Source organism: Schistocerca nitens, chromosome 3, assembly GCF_023898315.1.
Source record: "Schistocerca nitens isolate TAMUIC-IGC-003100 chromosome 3, iqSchNite1.1, whole genome shotgun sequence".
NCBI classification, from domain to species: Eukaryota; Metazoa; Arthropoda; class Insecta; order Orthoptera; family Acrididae; genus Schistocerca; species Schistocerca nitens.
Genome location: NC_064616.1, coordinates 237,390,891 through 237,408,628, shown reverse-complemented (window position 1 = coordinate 237,408,628; position 17,738 = coordinate 237,390,891). Strand labels below are relative to the sequence as shown.

The following is a 17,738-nucleotide window of genomic DNA, read 5'->3' as shown; positions in this document are numbered from 1 at the left end:
GGAAGATGGCATCCTGGACAACGGAAAATCGTGCCAAAGATGACGTAACGCCATCTAGCAAACGATGCGATGTTTACCGGGTAGTCCCACATCCACAATCGCTGTGTACACAGTCACAGACGGTGCACTATGGCACAGAGAAGATGCTTACCAGACTGTCTGCGGTGGACGGCCATAGAAAGAACGGAAGCAGGACAGTCGCAAACTGATGTGTGAATCGTTCTGTTGTTTCTCGGACGTGCCGACAATTTATAGAGACCAAAACTGTATCCCGAAGACCAGGGCAGGACTGACCGCATGTGACTTCAGACGAGAGGACCGTCATTTGGCTTTAAGGGCACGACAGTAACGCCTTAATACTGCACAGTAACTGGCATGTGAGCTCGCAGCATCCGCTGAAGGTACTGTATGGAGTCAAACGGTGTGCAGAAGGCTTCGGCAGAGTGGCCTTTATAGTCGGAGATCTGCTGTATGTCTACCTCTGACGCGTCTTCACAGAAGAGAACGTCTAGGGTGGAGTAATGAACACGCCAAATGGGCGGTCGAAGAATGGGCCAATGTTGTTCTCACAGATATATCTCAATTTAGCCTGGGGAGTGGTTCTCGATGGCTTTGCACCTGGAGGGAACGCGAAACACAGTTTCGGGGCCCAAACAATGTGGAAAGAGACCGATATCGAAGAGCATCCCTAATGGCGTTGGCAGGGATTATGTTTACCACTCGAACCCCTATTCATGAAATTGTACAGGTGAATCGGCAGGGTTTAACTGCTGTCAGGTATCGTGACGTGATCTTGGGACCTCATTTGCTGTTGATGCGAGGTACTGTTGGCCCAGACTTCGTACTGATACACGATAATACTCGACCTTACAGAGGACGGGTGGTTGATGTTTTCTTGGGAACGGAAGATATTGCACGCATGGCTCGGCCTGCTCGCTCTCCCGATTTGAATCCCACAGAGCATATCTGGGATGTAGTGGGGAGACGGCTTGTATCACGCCAGCGTCCACCGACCACTCACCAAGACTGTGAGCAGCTCTGCAGGAAGAATGGTCGTTATTGCCTCAACATGAGTCTGATGGCAGCATCCACAGCATGCCCTTTCGTTGACAGGCTCACGTTAACTAGTTGTCTCAATGTGTGTCCAAATCCGTTAAGTTGGAAAACACGAGAACATTTTTGTCTACCGTTATACATGTTGTAGTTGTTTACGTACTGAATTATTTGCGTTGTTTTTCTTACTTTACCGTCATCTGTTTATACTGTAATGTGGCGAAATAAAAGCAAGCTTGCAAAATTTCCATTTGTTGCTTTAATTTTGGACACCAGTGTATATATACAGAGGGAGGGAGAGACATGGCGTTACAGATAAATGTAGGAAACAAAAATCGTTATGTAGATGATGTAACAGATCGAGGGGAGTAGTGACGAGTAAATATAAGAGTGGCAGTGACAGCACCTTTGCATTACTAGTGGAACGATGGTGCATTCTGAAGAGACAGGATGAAATTACCATACTCCCATTAGTTCTATGTGAGTGTGTGTGAGAGAACGGTATTATTATTTTATTCTGAATGCTCTGGCATTTTGCAACCCAAATACATTTTAGTTGCAAGCCATATATCTTGGAATAGTAAAAAACAGTTAGATGCAGTTTAAAGTTGTATCATTTTAGAATCGAGACACATTGATTGCATATCGGTATTGGTATAGGCGAATCATGAGATGTTTGCTGATAAAGTATAAAAAAGGACTCTATATGCAACGTGGGTAACACAAGTTTTAGCTACAGGTCTCAGATTAGCTCCTAATACAACTGCTTGATGTTTGCTAATTTTTAACCCCACTTATCGTACATTTACTCTTTTTGTCGAAAGTTCTCTCCGGCTGTTTCAGTTGTGCTTTCGAAACATATATAATGGCGTGTTTTCGTGGTGAGTGAAGCGTGTTTGGTAAGGATGGTTTAAGGCGCCGTCGGCGTGGATATTGCTTTGTATCCCAGCGCTACAGCGCTGTGGAGAGAGAGTGTAAACTTAATCATCAGGGTCGTCACGATAGCTACATCTGTCTGCTTGTGAGCTGCAGCGTTATTATAATTTAAATAAACAACTACTTCCTTGCTGTAAAGTGGGCAGGGTGTCTTTAAAATGAAGTACCTCCATTAATATGCCGTCATGTATATAGAGAATGAAGCCGCATCCACCCTACCATTGGCCTTGGAGTATTCACATAAATGAGTGTAATTACAACCACACTTACAGGTTATCACCGAAAGCACCGTCATCTGGACTCTTTACTCATATGTTTTCGATATCAATATGGATAATCGTCTAACTGTGTTTGACGTGTGCAAAATATAACTATCTGTCTACAATAGTAATTAGGGACTCTGTTACGCAAATTCGTGCCGTTGATGCGATCTCGTATATAAAAAAAAAATGTTTGAATCGTTTACTAGTTAGCACACTGGACTCGCGTCGGGAAGTTGACAGTTCAAACCTGCGTCCGGCCATCCTGATTTAAGTTTTCCGTGGTTTCCCAAAATCGCTTAAGGCAAATGCCGGGATAGTTCCTTCGAAAGGGCAGAGTCGCTTGCCTTTTCCATCCTTACCCAATCCTAGCTTGTGCTCCGTCTCTAATCACCTCGTTATCGACGGGACGTTAAACACTAATTCCCTCCTCCTGAGTCGTTTACTACTACTACATAGATCGCATAAGCGTTGTATTACAGACTTAAGTCTAGAGTATGGGTATTATTTTGTCAAAATACGAACGAAACAATACGTTGGTGTGCTACCTGGCTGGAAAAGGAGTACCCACGTTAGTTTTAAAAGCAGAACTGTTGGGGGTATTAGGGGTATTATAGTTCTGATTGGCCCAGGAAGAAAAGTTGGTGGTGAGGGATATGCTTGGCGCTTTAACTGTTAGCAGCGATTATCCACAAACACGTCGGTGAGTTACGATAGGTTTTGCTGTGGTGGGATAGCTTCTTCCTAGAATGACTGAGTGTCATTTGTGCCAGCTACCATATAAGAGGTGATTACAGATACTTTGTGCAAATTTCTCTACGACTCCTGGGGAGTTGTGGGACACTCCAGTTCGCGATCTGGTGATCACGATCGTACGACCAGTTGCATATCGGACCCGCATTATCCATCGAATACCGGGGGGAGAACGGTGTGTGTTGCACCAGTCTATGTAATTTCCACCTACAGCTTGGGATCTGTTCGCCGATATTAACGAAGCTGGGGGATCCCTCATTCGGAACTGCAGCAATGTCAGGCGCTAGACCAGCGGGCTTACATCGCAACATTGCCGGACTCTGTGTGACAGCAAGCATCGGCGTTCGTGTCTACACACACAGCTATCCTGCAGACGACAAGATTTTCGTTGGAGTTGTTACAGATATTGAACAGCTCTCTAGAGGTGCATTTCGCAGCACAGCGCTGAAAATTCAGTACCTTTGACTGGAGGTATCAGAATTTTACTATGACGTCAGATAATCTAGTAATGTAGTCTGGCATCTCATATACGATATCGCTGGTTAGAATCGGTAGTGCTTATAGAATTCTCTGTGATGTCATCGACACTACGTACTATTTCTGTCAGTGTGTTCGTTTCGGATAGTACGACGTCACACACTATTAATAGTGTGGTGGCTTAGCAATGGTACATAAATGTGGATTTCTCGATTTGCTGTAGGATTTTGGAACGTATACTGTGTTCGAACACCATGAAGTACCTCGAAGAAAACGATTTATTGACACATAGTCAACACGGGTTCAGAAAATATAGTTCTTGTGAAACACAACTAGCTCTTTATACTCATGAAGTAATGAGTGATATCGACAGGGGATGTCAAATTGACTCCATATTTTCAGATTTCCAGAAGGCTTTCGATACCGTTCCTCACAAGCGTCTTCAAGCCAAATTGCGTGCCTACGGAGTATTGCCTCAGTTGTGCGACTGGATTCGTGATTTGCTCTCAGAAAGGTCACAGTTCGTAGTAATAGACGGAGAGTCATCGAGTAAAACAGAAGTAATATCCGGCGTTCCTCAAGGAAGTGTTATAGGCCCTCTAATGTTCTGATCTATATTAACGACATAGGAGACAATCTGACTAGACGTCGTAGATTGTTTGCTGATGATGCTGTCGTTTACCGTCTTGTAAAATTATCAGATGACCAAAACAAATTGCAAAATGATTTAAATACGATATCTGTATGTTGAGAAAAGTGGAAATTGATCCTGAATAAAGAAAAATGTGAAGTTATTCACATGAGTACTAAAAGAAATCCGCTAAATTTCGATTACGCGATAAGTCACACAAACCTGTAGGCTGTAAAGTCAACTAAATACTTAGGGACAGCAATTAAATATAACTTAAATTGGAATTATCACATAGATATTGATGTGGGTAGAGCAAACCAAAGACTGCGATTAACTGGCAGAGCACTTAAAAGGTGCAACAAGTCTACTAAAGAGACTGCTTACACCACGCTTCTTCGCCATATTCTGGCGTACTGTTGTGCGGTGTGGGGTCCGCATCAGGTGGGACTGACGGATGACGTTGAAAAAGTTCAAAGAAGGGCAGCTCGTTTTCTATTATCACGAAATAGGGGAGATAGTGCCACAGACATGATACTTGAATTGGAGTGGCGACGGGCTCTTCTAATGAAATTTCAATTACTGGTTTTCTCCTCCAATGGCGAAAACATTCTCCAACACAGGGAGAAATGATCATCACGATAAAATAAGAGAAATAAGGGTTCGTACAGAAAAATTTAAGTGCTTGTTCTTCCCGCCCGCCGTTCGCGAGTGGAACGGTAGAGAGACAGCTTGAAGGTGGTTCATTGAACCCTCTTCCAGGCACTTTATTTGAATAGCAGAGTGATTACGTAGATGTAGATGCAGATGTAAATGTAGATGTAGACGAAAACGAGAGCATCATCACATCGACGTGACGCGATGGAGCTCATGATGCGACGTGGTGACGGTACGTCGTGGCGCGATGTTGACACACATAATTCTGGTAATAGGGTAAAATTGTGGAAAAATGAGAAAATTACATATCTGTCTGGGTGTGCCGTCTGCTGGTGTCTTCAAATATTAATTTGTTATTAGCAAATAGACCTCTAGTGACGTGATTTGTTACTAACAAACTGACACAGCCTACAACCTATGGTGCCCACCCAGCTGTCCCCAGTTGTAAAAGATGGAGCTGGGAACGTGTTTCTGGGAGCATCATGACGTAAGGAACAGAGGGGTGAATCTTGTGTGATGGAAAACAAAATAAAATTGGTAAACCAGATGAAAACAAAGAATTCCGAGCGCTCTTACATTTCTGACTAGGTGTGGTCTCTGGTGGTGCTACGTACTACAAAACTGTTATTAACTGAAACGTAAAGTGACGTGATTTGTTGTTAACATACTGACTCGACCTTCCCCCTTTGCTACCCAGCTCTAGAATGTTTACCTCAGTTATAAAATAGAAAAACCCATTACAAATACTAAAACTGAGGAAGACATTGAAAAATACGTAGAATTGTATGTTTTACATGTCGAGCTGGGTGTGGTCTGTGCTGGTGTTACTTAATATTGTTATTGACAAATAGACACACTTCGCCGGCCAGTGTGGCCAAGCGGTTCTAGGCGCTTCAGTGTGGAACCGTATAACCGCTATGGTCGCAGGTTCGAATCCTGTCTCGGGCATGGATGTGTGTGATGTCCTTAGGTTAGTTAGCTTTAAGTAGTTCTAAGTTCTAGGGGACTGATGACCACAGATGTTAAGTCCCTTAGTGCTCAGAGCCATTTGAACCATTTTTAGACACATCCGCTCCCTATGCTGTTCAACTCCATAGTAACGCCTGCCACAAAAGTGTACTAGTTATAAAAGATGAAGGTGTAGAGGGGTTGCATGATTCTCATTGGCCCAGAGGGGCGGTAGGTGAGGGTAGGAGGACAGGGGGTTGCCGCCACTTTTGTGACATCTGACGACTATACGTTTACGTCCTTACCTTGAATATAAATAGTACAATTGCCTGGATGAGTTCCCTGTGTGACCGCGATCAATTCCAGGTGATTTTCCGGGGGATATGGAATAGGGGAAGCGAGGAGACCAAGTGGATAACCTGACACCGGATGTGTAACATGACACTGGACGTGATAATATCGTTATCTTGGCCTGAGCGCTCGCTGGTATGCTACTTACGTTTTGCGAGTTATCTTTCTGTATACATCCAGTATTTATGTACAGAGTATTGCACAACTCCTATTGCAGGCTTCTAGGTATTGTAGAGGTACTTAGTACATAAAAATTTGATAAGGAACCCATATATGTTTGAAGATAGGATCACTTTTACTGAACGCACCCAGAAGAGGAGTGAGCTCGGATTTGTGTCCCCTACAGGAGTCCATGATATGGGGAATTTTTTGAGCACCAGACGTCTGGTTCTCTTCTACGTAACGAAGTACTTCCTCTTCCAAGTCAAGACTGCGACGCTTCTGTGGAGCACCACGGTGAACCCTACCAGCTTCGAAAGTGCTAATTTCTCGCGGCCGTTGTTATAGACGGAGGAAAACAATATGTGTTGTCATAATTGTGATACAAACTGACGACGATTGGTTGATTTGGGAGAGGGGAATCAACCGCGAGGTCGTCGGTCCCAACGGATTAGGGAAGGATAGCGAAGTGAGTCGGGCCTGCCGTGTCAAACAAACCATTCCGGTATTTGCCTGAAGCGATTTAGGGAAATCACGGAAAATCTAAATCAGGATGGCCAGACGCGGGTTTGAACCGTCTTCCTCCCAAATGCGTGTCCAGTGTGGTTGCTACAGTGCTACTTCGCTCTGAGATTGACGACGGCGCCCTTTTCTGAGTTTATGTGGTAATGCAAACTGGGAGATGTGAAACCGATCCGATCTTCAAAGTTACTTGACACCGCTTGACAAAAAAAGTAAAGCACCCAGAAGGAGAGGAGGAAACGAAATGAAACTTCACTGGCTGAGAAAGTACGTGATGATGTTCCAGTGATTACGAAGTCGTGACAAATTTAGAAATAACTCTGCAGGATGAGCCCATCCATCAGTATGACGTTGCACCCTTCTCTGGCTAGGATGAATTCACTGATTAGTTTGCGAAGGTGGTCATAAAGCCTTTGTTTCCTCCTTGAGGCAAACTGTCCCACATCTGTTATAACTAGTCTTTGATATCCTCGATATAGAAACTGAGACGAAGTAGATGTCCGAGCGGGTTCCACGCATGCTCTGTCCGGGACAAATCTGGGAGTGTTGTTGTCCAGAGGGGTACCTCAACGCAACTCAGGCAATTAATACAGACACGAACCGTGTGTGGACGAGAATCGACCAATTTAAAAAGGCTCTCACGATACTGTCGCATGAGAGGTAATAAATTTGGACGCAGGATGTGTGGGATGTACCGTTATGCCGCCATAGATCCCTCAGTAACTACTAGCTATGTCTTGAATTTATACCTGATGAGCCCCAAAACCATAACGCCAAGAATGACACCGCCGTTCCTCTCCAAGGAATTGGACGAATGTGACCTCTTTGCAGGTGCCACTGTACTCGACAATGCTGGTCGTCCGGTGTAGTGCAGAACCGCGATTCTTGGCTGGACACAGTGCGACGCCAGTCATCCGTAATCCATGCTTCTTGGTCGCGGTGACACAGTAGATCGAGAGATTGTAATAATGAAAATTGTACTGAAATGCCGGAGGATCTGCAACGAATTGACGCATGGTGCAGGGAATGGCAATTCAATCTCAATGTAGGCAAGTGTAATGTGCTGCGAATACATAGAAAGAAAGATGCTTTATCATTTAGCTACAGTATAGCAGGTCAGCAACTGGAAGCATTTAATTCCATAAATTATCTGGGAGTAGGCATTAGGAGTGATTTAAAATGGATTGATTATATAAAATTAATCGTCGGTAAAGCAGATACCAGACTGAGATTCATTAGAAGAAACCTAAGGAAATGCAGTCCGAAAACAAAGGAAGTAGTTTACAGTTCACTTGTTCGCCCACTGATTGAATACTGCTCACCAGTGTGGGATCCGTACCAGATAGGGCTGATAGAAGAGATAGAGAAGATCCAACGGAGAGCAGCGCGCTTCGTTACAGGATCATTTAGTAATGGTGAAAGCGTTACGGAGATGATAGATAAACTCCAGTGGCAGACTCTGCAGGAGAGACGCTCAGTAGCTCGGTACGGGCTTTTGTTGAAGTTTCGAGAACATATCTTGACCGAGGAGTCAAGCAGTATATTGCTCCCACCTACGTATATTTCGCGATGAAACCATGAGGAAAAAATCAGAGAGATCAGAGCCCACACAGAGGCATACCGACAATCTTTCTTTCCACGAACAATACGAGACTGGAGTAGAAGGGAGAACCGGTGGAGGTACCCAAGGTACCCTCCGCCACACTCTGTCAGGTGGCTTGCGGAGTATGGATGTAGATGAAGATGTAGATTTGTAAAAATGAAATTCTAACAAAATTTCAATTTGGTTTTCAGAAAAGCTTTTCAAATGAAAATACTATATATGCTTTCATTGATCAAACATTATATGAATTGACTAAACGAACACCACTTATTGGGATATTTTGTGATCTCTCAAAGGCCTTTGATTGTGTGAATCATGCAATTCGTCTAGATAAGCTTAAGTATTGAGGTATTAGTGGGACAGTACACAAATGGTTTAATCCATACTTAACTGGAAGCATGCAAAAGGTTGAAATGAACAGTACAGATAGTCTGCAAAAACCACCGGATTCGTGTAGCTGGGGAGGTATCAGTAATGTTGTTCCACAGGATTCAGTCTTGGGTCCATTATTGTTCTTAATATACAGTGTATTAACAACTCGCCACTCTATATTCATGAGGATGCAAAGCTAGTTCTTTTTGCTGATGATACAAGTATAGTAACCACACCCAACCAGGAAAAATCAGCTGAGGAAATTGCCAATAATGTCTTACAGAAAATTATTACGTGGTTCTCTGCAAATGGACTCTCACAAAATTTTGAGAAAACACAGTTTATACACTATTGTACAGTAAATGGCATATATATATATATATATATATATATATATATATATATATATATATATATATATTGGCCACGACATCTTGGTAGATGATTGTTGCAGTGTCTGTGTGTTTATGGGTTGCATTTTTTCATGTGACTTGTCAAGCCAATGGCAGCACGGCATAACACCATTGATAAGTATAGACTATGAACAGAAGTCTGTTGCTAAGGGCCGGCCGAAGTGGCCGTGCTGTTAAAGGCGCTGCAGCCTGGAACCGCAAGACCGCTACGGTCGCAGGTTCGAATCCTGCCTCGGGCATGGATGTTTGTGATGTCCTTAGGTTAGTTCGGTTTAACTAGTTCTAAGTTCTAGGGGACTAATGACCACAGCAGTTGAGTCCCATAGTGCTCAGAGCCATTTGAACCATTTGTTGCTAAGGCAGAATACTCAAAATTTCTGGATTTGTGCACTGACGAGAAAGTGAATTGGAAGAAACATATCGATGATCTGCTGAAACGGTTAGGTTCAGCTACTTATGATATTGGGGTTATTGGAAATTTTGATGATAAACATATCAGTAAATTAGCCTACTATGCCTATTTTCACTCACTGCTTTCATATGGCATCATATTTTGGGGCAACTCGTCATTAAGGGAGAAATTATTCTTTGCACAAAAGCGTGTAATCAGAATAAAACCTGGAGCCCATCCAAGATCACCTTGCAGGCATTTATTTAAGCAACTCGGGATATTTACAGTACCTTCGCAATACATATATTCACTTATGAAATTTGTCATTAATAACCCATCCGAATTCAAAAATAAGAGCGAAGTGCATAGCTACAACACTAGAAGAAAGGATGATCTTCACTATTCTGGATTAAATCTCACTTTGGCACAAAAAGTGGTTAATTATGCTGCCACAAAAATCTTTGGTCAATTGCCAAATAGTATTAAAAGTCTGACAGATAGCCAACGAACATTTACGAAATGTCGTATTCGTGATCTATGGAACAAGGATTAATGTATGTATGCATGTATTCTCGCTACCGGGTTTCGCGCTGGCGCACTGGCCGATTTGGCGTCTAAGAGCTAGACGCTAACGGTGAACATGCCAGAAGCTACCGTCGCACGTCCGTACACTCGCTTTCTTAATGTTGATTTCACACTAAGTACCAGAGTTTCACCTGAGTGTCACATATAGAAGAACTGCTGTGGCGGTTGTCTTCATTCAGGGTGCATCGGGTGTGTGCTTACTGTTCAAAATCAGACGCTGTGGCAGAAGATCTCCATTTTTACGACTCGGGCACCATTACTACCCGTCGCACATGCATTTTCAGCGGAGAGAAACCCTGACCAACAGCATCCGTCGATGAGGTAAGTACCAGCTCGAACAACTATAGTTCACTTGTCAGTGTGTCAAGCGTTGTGAGCCACGATACTCAGAAGTTATTTCGTTGCACACGTATGTTCATGTCACCACGCTTGACCGTACACTTCTTGAAGGGCACATATAGCCGTCAAAAACATTATATAAATTGCTGGTCTTTGAAGATCATTTCTTCATATGGCGTTTGGTTTCCAATGAAAGTTCATACAAGTATTGAGTTACAACAATATACATAACATTATAGCTTATACTTATGGCTGACATTCCATCCATCGCTTATATTACGAACACAAATTTCTTAATTTTTTAAACGTCATGAAATTTTCATTAACTGGCTTCTGTTACTACAGTTTGATTGTTAGCTTCAACTTCTCTTCGTTCAAATCACATTTACAAATTAATTACATATCACATTATTATGACAGAATACAAGCATATGACACATTTATCTTTCATTTTATATATAGACTTTTATCACTTATGGGAGCTCATTCCTTCCAAAGGTAGACGAAGGAGAAAAAATTGGAAATAGAACTGAAACGTTGCACACTACTGGCCTAACTACACTTGGCGCCGTCTCCTTTGTCTGGGACGGAAGAAGGGAAATACTCATCTACTGGTTCAAAAATTTATGAGGAGATGTTACTCGTACAATGAGGGACTAGTTGCCAAGGAACTTTTGCTTCATTGAAATAATGTGAACTGACTAATCACCCAAGTAGTATCATATTATTTCGGCATGTGTTAGTGCTGTTTACTTCAATTCACGTGTAGCTTAGGGTGAAACATGACGTTTTTACGATCGTAGACTTGTCTTTCTCAAATACCTTGAAACGCCAGTATTCAAGCTTTCAAGTGACACGATAAAAATTAACTGGTTTTTGTAAAATCCCATCTTTAAATGTTTATGTGTACTCTACAGCGAATAGGAACTGGTAAGTGCCACGGAGACACACTGCGACGATGCATATTTCATTTTTATTTGCCTTATGACCTTCGTATAAATATCCTTATAACTAAATTGTTTACTCGACGTGCGGCGCATTTCTTCATTTGGTACCTGCTACTCTTGACGTAATTCTCTTCTTCTGCTATGTGACGATACACTGGTAGCTGAAAGAAAAAACTTGAAACTAACTTAAAACTAATTGCATTACGTAGCTCGATGGCCACTGATACATTGGGTCATTGCATGCGTCCGCAGATACTTCCATATTTTGTTTAAATTCATACACATTTGTTTATTGTGTTACCCATTATCATCAATTACTCCGCAAAGAAAATTATTTGTCATCTCTCACGGTATTTTGTCGTTAGCCTTTAGCTTACACGTCTCGTGTAGTTTTTCATAATACATACTTTTAGTTGTAAATATGTTCTATAGAACTTAGTATTTAACTAAGTCTCTGTGTACAATATATATACGAGGGGCGTTCAGAAAGTAAGCTCCGATCGGTCGCGAAATGGAAACGACTATGAAAATCCGATAAAGCTTTGCACAGATGTGTTGGGTAATGTCTCTAGTATAACCCCAGTTAGCATCACGCCGCTCTTCTCATTTCTGAGCTCGCAGTGAGTGCGTAAAGATGTCTAGAAAATAGTGTCTGCCGCCAAGTACGAGGGCCTGGTGAGAAATTTCGCCTGAAGCTATGCAGCTAACATTACATAACTGTCGTGCTGTTTCTTCTTCAAGACAATTCTCAGCCGCATTCTGCAGGGGCAATGAAGATGCTCCTGCATCGTTTTCAAATGGAAATGTTAGATTACCCACAATACAGTCCGCAATTGTCTCCCCCTGAGTTTCATCTCTGGTCACATGAACCGCTGTCTTTGAAGACAACATTTTGACACAGACAACGAGGTGTAGGCCAGCGTGGAGAATTGGCGGAAAGCACTGGTGGCTGCCTTCTATGATGAGGCTATTGAAAAGTTGGTACAACGCTATGACAAAAGTCTAAGTCAGAACGGCGACTACGTAGAGAAGTAGCTGAAAGGTGTAGCTAATTGTTACAAGTAAAACATTTCTGATGTTCACTGTGGTTTCAATTTGGCAATCAATCGGAGCTTACTTTCTGAACAGGCCTCGTATATATTCCTATTTTGGTTGCGCCTTCTGACAGTCTGTCGCACATGCGCACTGGTCAGTGTCTCCTCTCCTGCTGCTGACGTCAGCGCGTATTGTTGAGCGCGCGACCGCTCAGCCATAAGCTAATATCGTTTATACTTTCGCTTCGCATAAAGTGATGTGTTACTTCTCATTGCTGTTAATTTTTGTGCCTACGTGTACAAATCAAAGGGCAACGGCCTTGCCACAGTGGATACACCAGTTCCCATGAGATCACCGAAGTTAAGCACTGTTGGGCGTGGTCGGCAATTGGATGGGTGACCATCCAGGCCACTATGCGCTGTTGCCACTTCTCGGGGTGCACTCAGCCTCGTGATGCCAGTTGAGGAGCTACTCGACTGAATAGTAGCGGCTTCGGTCAGGAATACCATCATAACGACCGGGAGTGCTGTGTGCTGACCCAACACCCCTCCTATCCGCATCCTCCACCGAGGATGACACGGCGGTCGGATGGTCCGAGTAGGCCGCTCGTGGCCTGACGACGGAATGTGTGTGTGTACAAATCAAAAGAATTACTTATGCCTATACACATTACTTTATCTTAAAAAATTTCACTTAGAATTATGTACACTATGTTCAATTATCTTGCGATAAAAAAAAATCGTTGCCACGCTTCGTCATTTTGTAAAGGCTTTTATATCTTTGTGAGGGTGGAGACCCTTGTCTGTTCCTGTTTTCTCATAAACTAACCAGTACGCTCCAGGATATGGTATTTTAGAAATTACATATGGGCCTCAATAGAAAAATTGCCACTTCTTATTCAGTTTGCCAGATTTTGTCGATTTAGGGTGCGTACGTAAAAGGACTCGTTGCCCTTCAAAATTTGTGTTTCAGTTTCTTGTTATAAATTTTCCTTTTATACTCGGCCCTGTAACTATGGCTCGTTTGATTTTGTCTTGTAGTGTCATTTCTGTAGTGGGTACCTTTGGTATAGGCGACTCCCACTCATTCGTATGTTTTGACTGAAACGTCAATTCATTCGTTGTTAAACCTGTTCAAGAATGCGGAAGGTTATTGACCACTTACATGAAAGGAGTTACGCATTCTACCCATCAGGTGTGTTTGCAAAACGTATGGTAATCAGACTGTTGTGCTGTACCTTGGATCAATAACGTTCTGATACCCGCAGCCTGCTCTGTTAATTTACCAAATTCCTCTAAACCTTGTGGTAACCTGGACAAGGCATTCGCGATAACATTCTGACTTCCTTTAATATAAATGATCTCAAAACTGAATTCTTGTAAATATAGACACCACCTAGCTAATCGACGGTGTAATAGTTTAAATGTTAAAAGAAATGACAGTGATTGATGGTCACAATGAACTTAGGTATTCTTGCCCCGCAAAAAATATTCAAACTTTTTAAATGCTCATATAACAGGAAAGCTTTCCAATTCTGACACAGAGTAAGATCTTTCTACTTCCGATAACGCGTTACTAGCAAAACTGATGACCTTGGGTACTTCCTTACCTTCTTCCTCTCGCATCTGGAAGAAGCATGCCCACCGCCCTTGAGATGAGGCATCTGTGCATAGAGAAAAATCCTTGGACATGTGACGATAGCTAAGAATGTTTGCATTGAGTAATGCCTGCTTAATGTTATTAAAATCCTCGTGACACTTGTCATCCCATAACCAAATCCTATTTTTTCGTAACAAGTTGAGCAATGCATCACTGTTCATCAGTTGTTGTGGTACGAATTTACGAAAAAACAAAACTAGTCCTAAAAAGGCCTTTAGTTGCTTTTTATTCCTTGAAGCTGGAGAATTGCGTATGGCATCAAGTTTCATCGGATCAGGTAATATAACTTGTTCTGACACAACATTTCCGAGAAATTTGACTTGCTCCTTACCAAACCTAGCCTTTTTTAAATTGGCTGTTACTCTGTAATCTGCAAATCCTTGAAGCACCTGTTCAATGAGTCTGATATGTTCTAGCCACGTGGGTGTGGCTATTAGCATGTCGTCTACATAAACAGTGACTTTGCTAAGCAATTATGTCCCTAAAACCTAGTCCAATGCAAGTATAAACACTTCTGCGCTAATATTCAGTCCAAAAGGTAGAACACGGAATTCGTAACTTCTGCCACCACAAGCAAATGCTGTATATTTTCGACTTTCTTCGTGGAGCTTTATTTACCAGTAGGACATATTGAGATCGAGTATACTAAAATATTTTGTATTGTCAAACTTCAGAAGCTATTCGTCCAAGTTGTCTGGTCTTATGTGTACTGGCACTATAATCTTGTTGATACCTCTGGCATCGTGAACTAATCTTACAGAACCATCTGTTTTGCTTACTGGTAATGTTGGACTACAATAGGGTGAAAATGGAGGTTGTATAATTCCCCATTTACTTATACGATTGCTCTCTTACCTTACTGCCTCTCGTTTTGCCCATGGAATAGGATATAACGTTACACAAAATGTTTCATGCGGGTCGACTTCAAATTTATATTCGTAATCTTTGATTACTCCTGGCTTCTTACTGAAAACATTGGCATACTTAAATAGCAAGTTAGAAAGGTCTTGTCGTTGCATCAAATTTAGTACCTGTGTTTCACTTAGTTTCTGCTCTACCATTTCGTAAGTAACCTCAGTGTTTGCTTCTTGTTCAGTATCAAATTTGTATGTGAAATATACAGCTGGAAATGAATATTGTACCACTACATTTGACTCTAGTTTGGTTTTGTTACTTTCATTAGGTGTTCTGACTAAATCAATAGAAGAGATCTGATCCTTTACAAAAAAAAGTGGCATTTACCATTACCTTCGTCAATCTGCGTTTTGTATGTTCTAATCGTGTCTATGCCAATAAGACAATTAACTATAAGTTTGTCGATTATAATAAAGTTGCACTTCACTGAAAAATGTTCAATTTGTAATGGGATAAGTGCCTGATGTTTAACCAATTTAGTCTTACTGGCTGTTGCAGTTTGCACCTTGAAATTTTGAACAGGAAATGTTGGGAAGTTGCCTCTCTTCTTTAATTCACAAAAAAATGCATTTGACATTAGGTTAGTAGTTGAAACTGTATCTAAAGTTAACTGTGTGTCAGTGTTAAATACTTTCACCTTAATGATTGCTTGTATTTATTCTTCCTTGACTTCATCTACTGTATCTTACTCATGCTGATACGAATCATCCTTGATGTCACTTTGTTTTTCAAACCTTATAAAACATGTTTGTAGTTCTGCCTTGCCCCCACTCCCTGAGAGGTCAATGGCCTGTTGCTTAACTACGACCGCTTGGTGTTTTCCGACGCCGTAGTGTGAATTAATTCGTTACCTGTGGAAATTTCAGTCAGTTGCTCTGTGTGAGTACTTTGCCAGATTGTGTTGTTAGCTACTGTGCAGTTATTTTGCTGCCCAAAGGTAGGCTGCGGTACAGCGTAAGGCATGGCATTGTTGCCGCGCGATGACCTCTGCTGCGGCTGACTGTTTCTATTCATGTTCGGCATAGGGCCTTGTGATGGTGAATCGTAATTCGCTCGTGCGTTGAAATTACCCTTATTGTTTTGGAAATGTATTTTAAATGGTTTGTTTTTTCCTTTCCTGTTACCGTACTCACTACCTCTTGGTATGTAATTTTGCTGTTGTGTGTACCATCCTTACTGTGTGTTTAAATCACGTTTTACTGACTGATTTACATAACTATGTTGTTGTTGTGCCTGATTTTCTGTTGCTCTGTTGGGTACAGGTCTTTCGTCATAGATTAGGTCGATATAATCAAGCACAGAGAGAATATATTCAGCGTGGTGCTCTGGCGTTGTGACTAACTTTTCTCTTATGTGAGACGGTAAACGACTTTTAAAAATTTTTAACACGTCCACCTGTGATATTGAGTTCGTCCAGTAGCGTGTCTTGTTCAGGTATTTTTCAAAGTATCCACGTAGACTACCGTATTTGTCATTGAATGGTGCAGGGTTGGAAACCTCGCGCCTGAGTCTTTCTTGCACTGCCTCAGACCAGTGTTTGTCGAGGAAAGCTCGTTCAAATTGGATATAAGTGCTGCAACGTTCGGCCACTTCAGTTCCTATAAAAGCACATCACCTAGCGTATATCCCACGACAAATCTGTTTTTCTGTGCTTCTGTCCAGTTGCGTGGAAATACATGACGAAAAGCACTGATAAATACTACGAGATTCATTCTTCTACCTTCGGTAGTGAGTGTAGGACACTGTCGATGTCTCAGCAATCCTTCGTCTGCAAAAATAGTTAATAGACACATGGCATTGTCGGTTGTATTTGGTTGGTTATTGTAGTTACCTGTAATTCCGGCTGGTAATTGTTCAGGTATTGGAGTTGTGGGTATCTTTACATTTTGCACTCTACAACTGTCACTGGTATCTGCTGTGGGACTCGTGACAATTTATGGATAAATACCAACAGGATGTGGTTTGTTCACTGGAGCCTGTGTATTATTTATATGCATATTTCGAGATCCGGTAATATTTTCTTCTAAAAGATTGCGGATCCTATTTTCCACCGCTTGTAGATTAATGTTTACCTTGTTCACTATTTCATTTTCTTTTTTCTGAATAGCCTTTTCTACTATATCTGTGTACAACTTACAATCTGTTACTAACTTCTCTGCAATGGTATTACCATTATCTAGCGTACCTGCTTCAGCTTGACGAATGATATCATTCAAATTTTCATTGATCTTCTCTCTCTCCTTCTCAGCACAAGCTGAGTCAACTTCTATTTATTTAGTTAGTCAACGACAGTGGTTACCTTTTTTACAGACTAACACAACTGGTTTTGTGTGTCTTCAATGTTTATGTTTGAGTCTGTGATTTTCTTTATCTGTTGTTCTCTAGATCATTATGGTTGTTAAAAGAATCTACCTTCTGTTTTAACTCCGTAATGTCACTGTTAACCCTCTACTGCCCACCGTGACTCTGAAGTCACGTCAAATTTTATCGTTATATTTCGCATTAGGATCGTTATTTCTTTCTTGACCAGTGTGACTTGAGTGTTACAATATGGCTGCTTTATACACAAACAATGTAACTGCCCACTGTGACCTCAGAGTCACAGAACTATTTTTAAAAAATAATTTTTTTCAAAAACAAAAATTCACCTGATATGTGTTAAATACATTATTCTCTAACATTCTGTGCATATAAATATTTTTTTCTACAGGAAATAATAATTTGGGCAATAGAGG

General features: G+C 41.6%; 1 pseudogene; it reads left to right on the top strand.

Annotated features, from left to right (window-relative positions):
- Positions 1-12,738: 12,738 nt before the first annotated feature.
- LOC126250502 (5S ribosomal RNA) lies at positions 12,739-12,856 on the top strand (annotated as a pseudogene).
- The last annotated feature ends 4,882 nt before the right edge of the window (positions 12,857-17,738 follow it).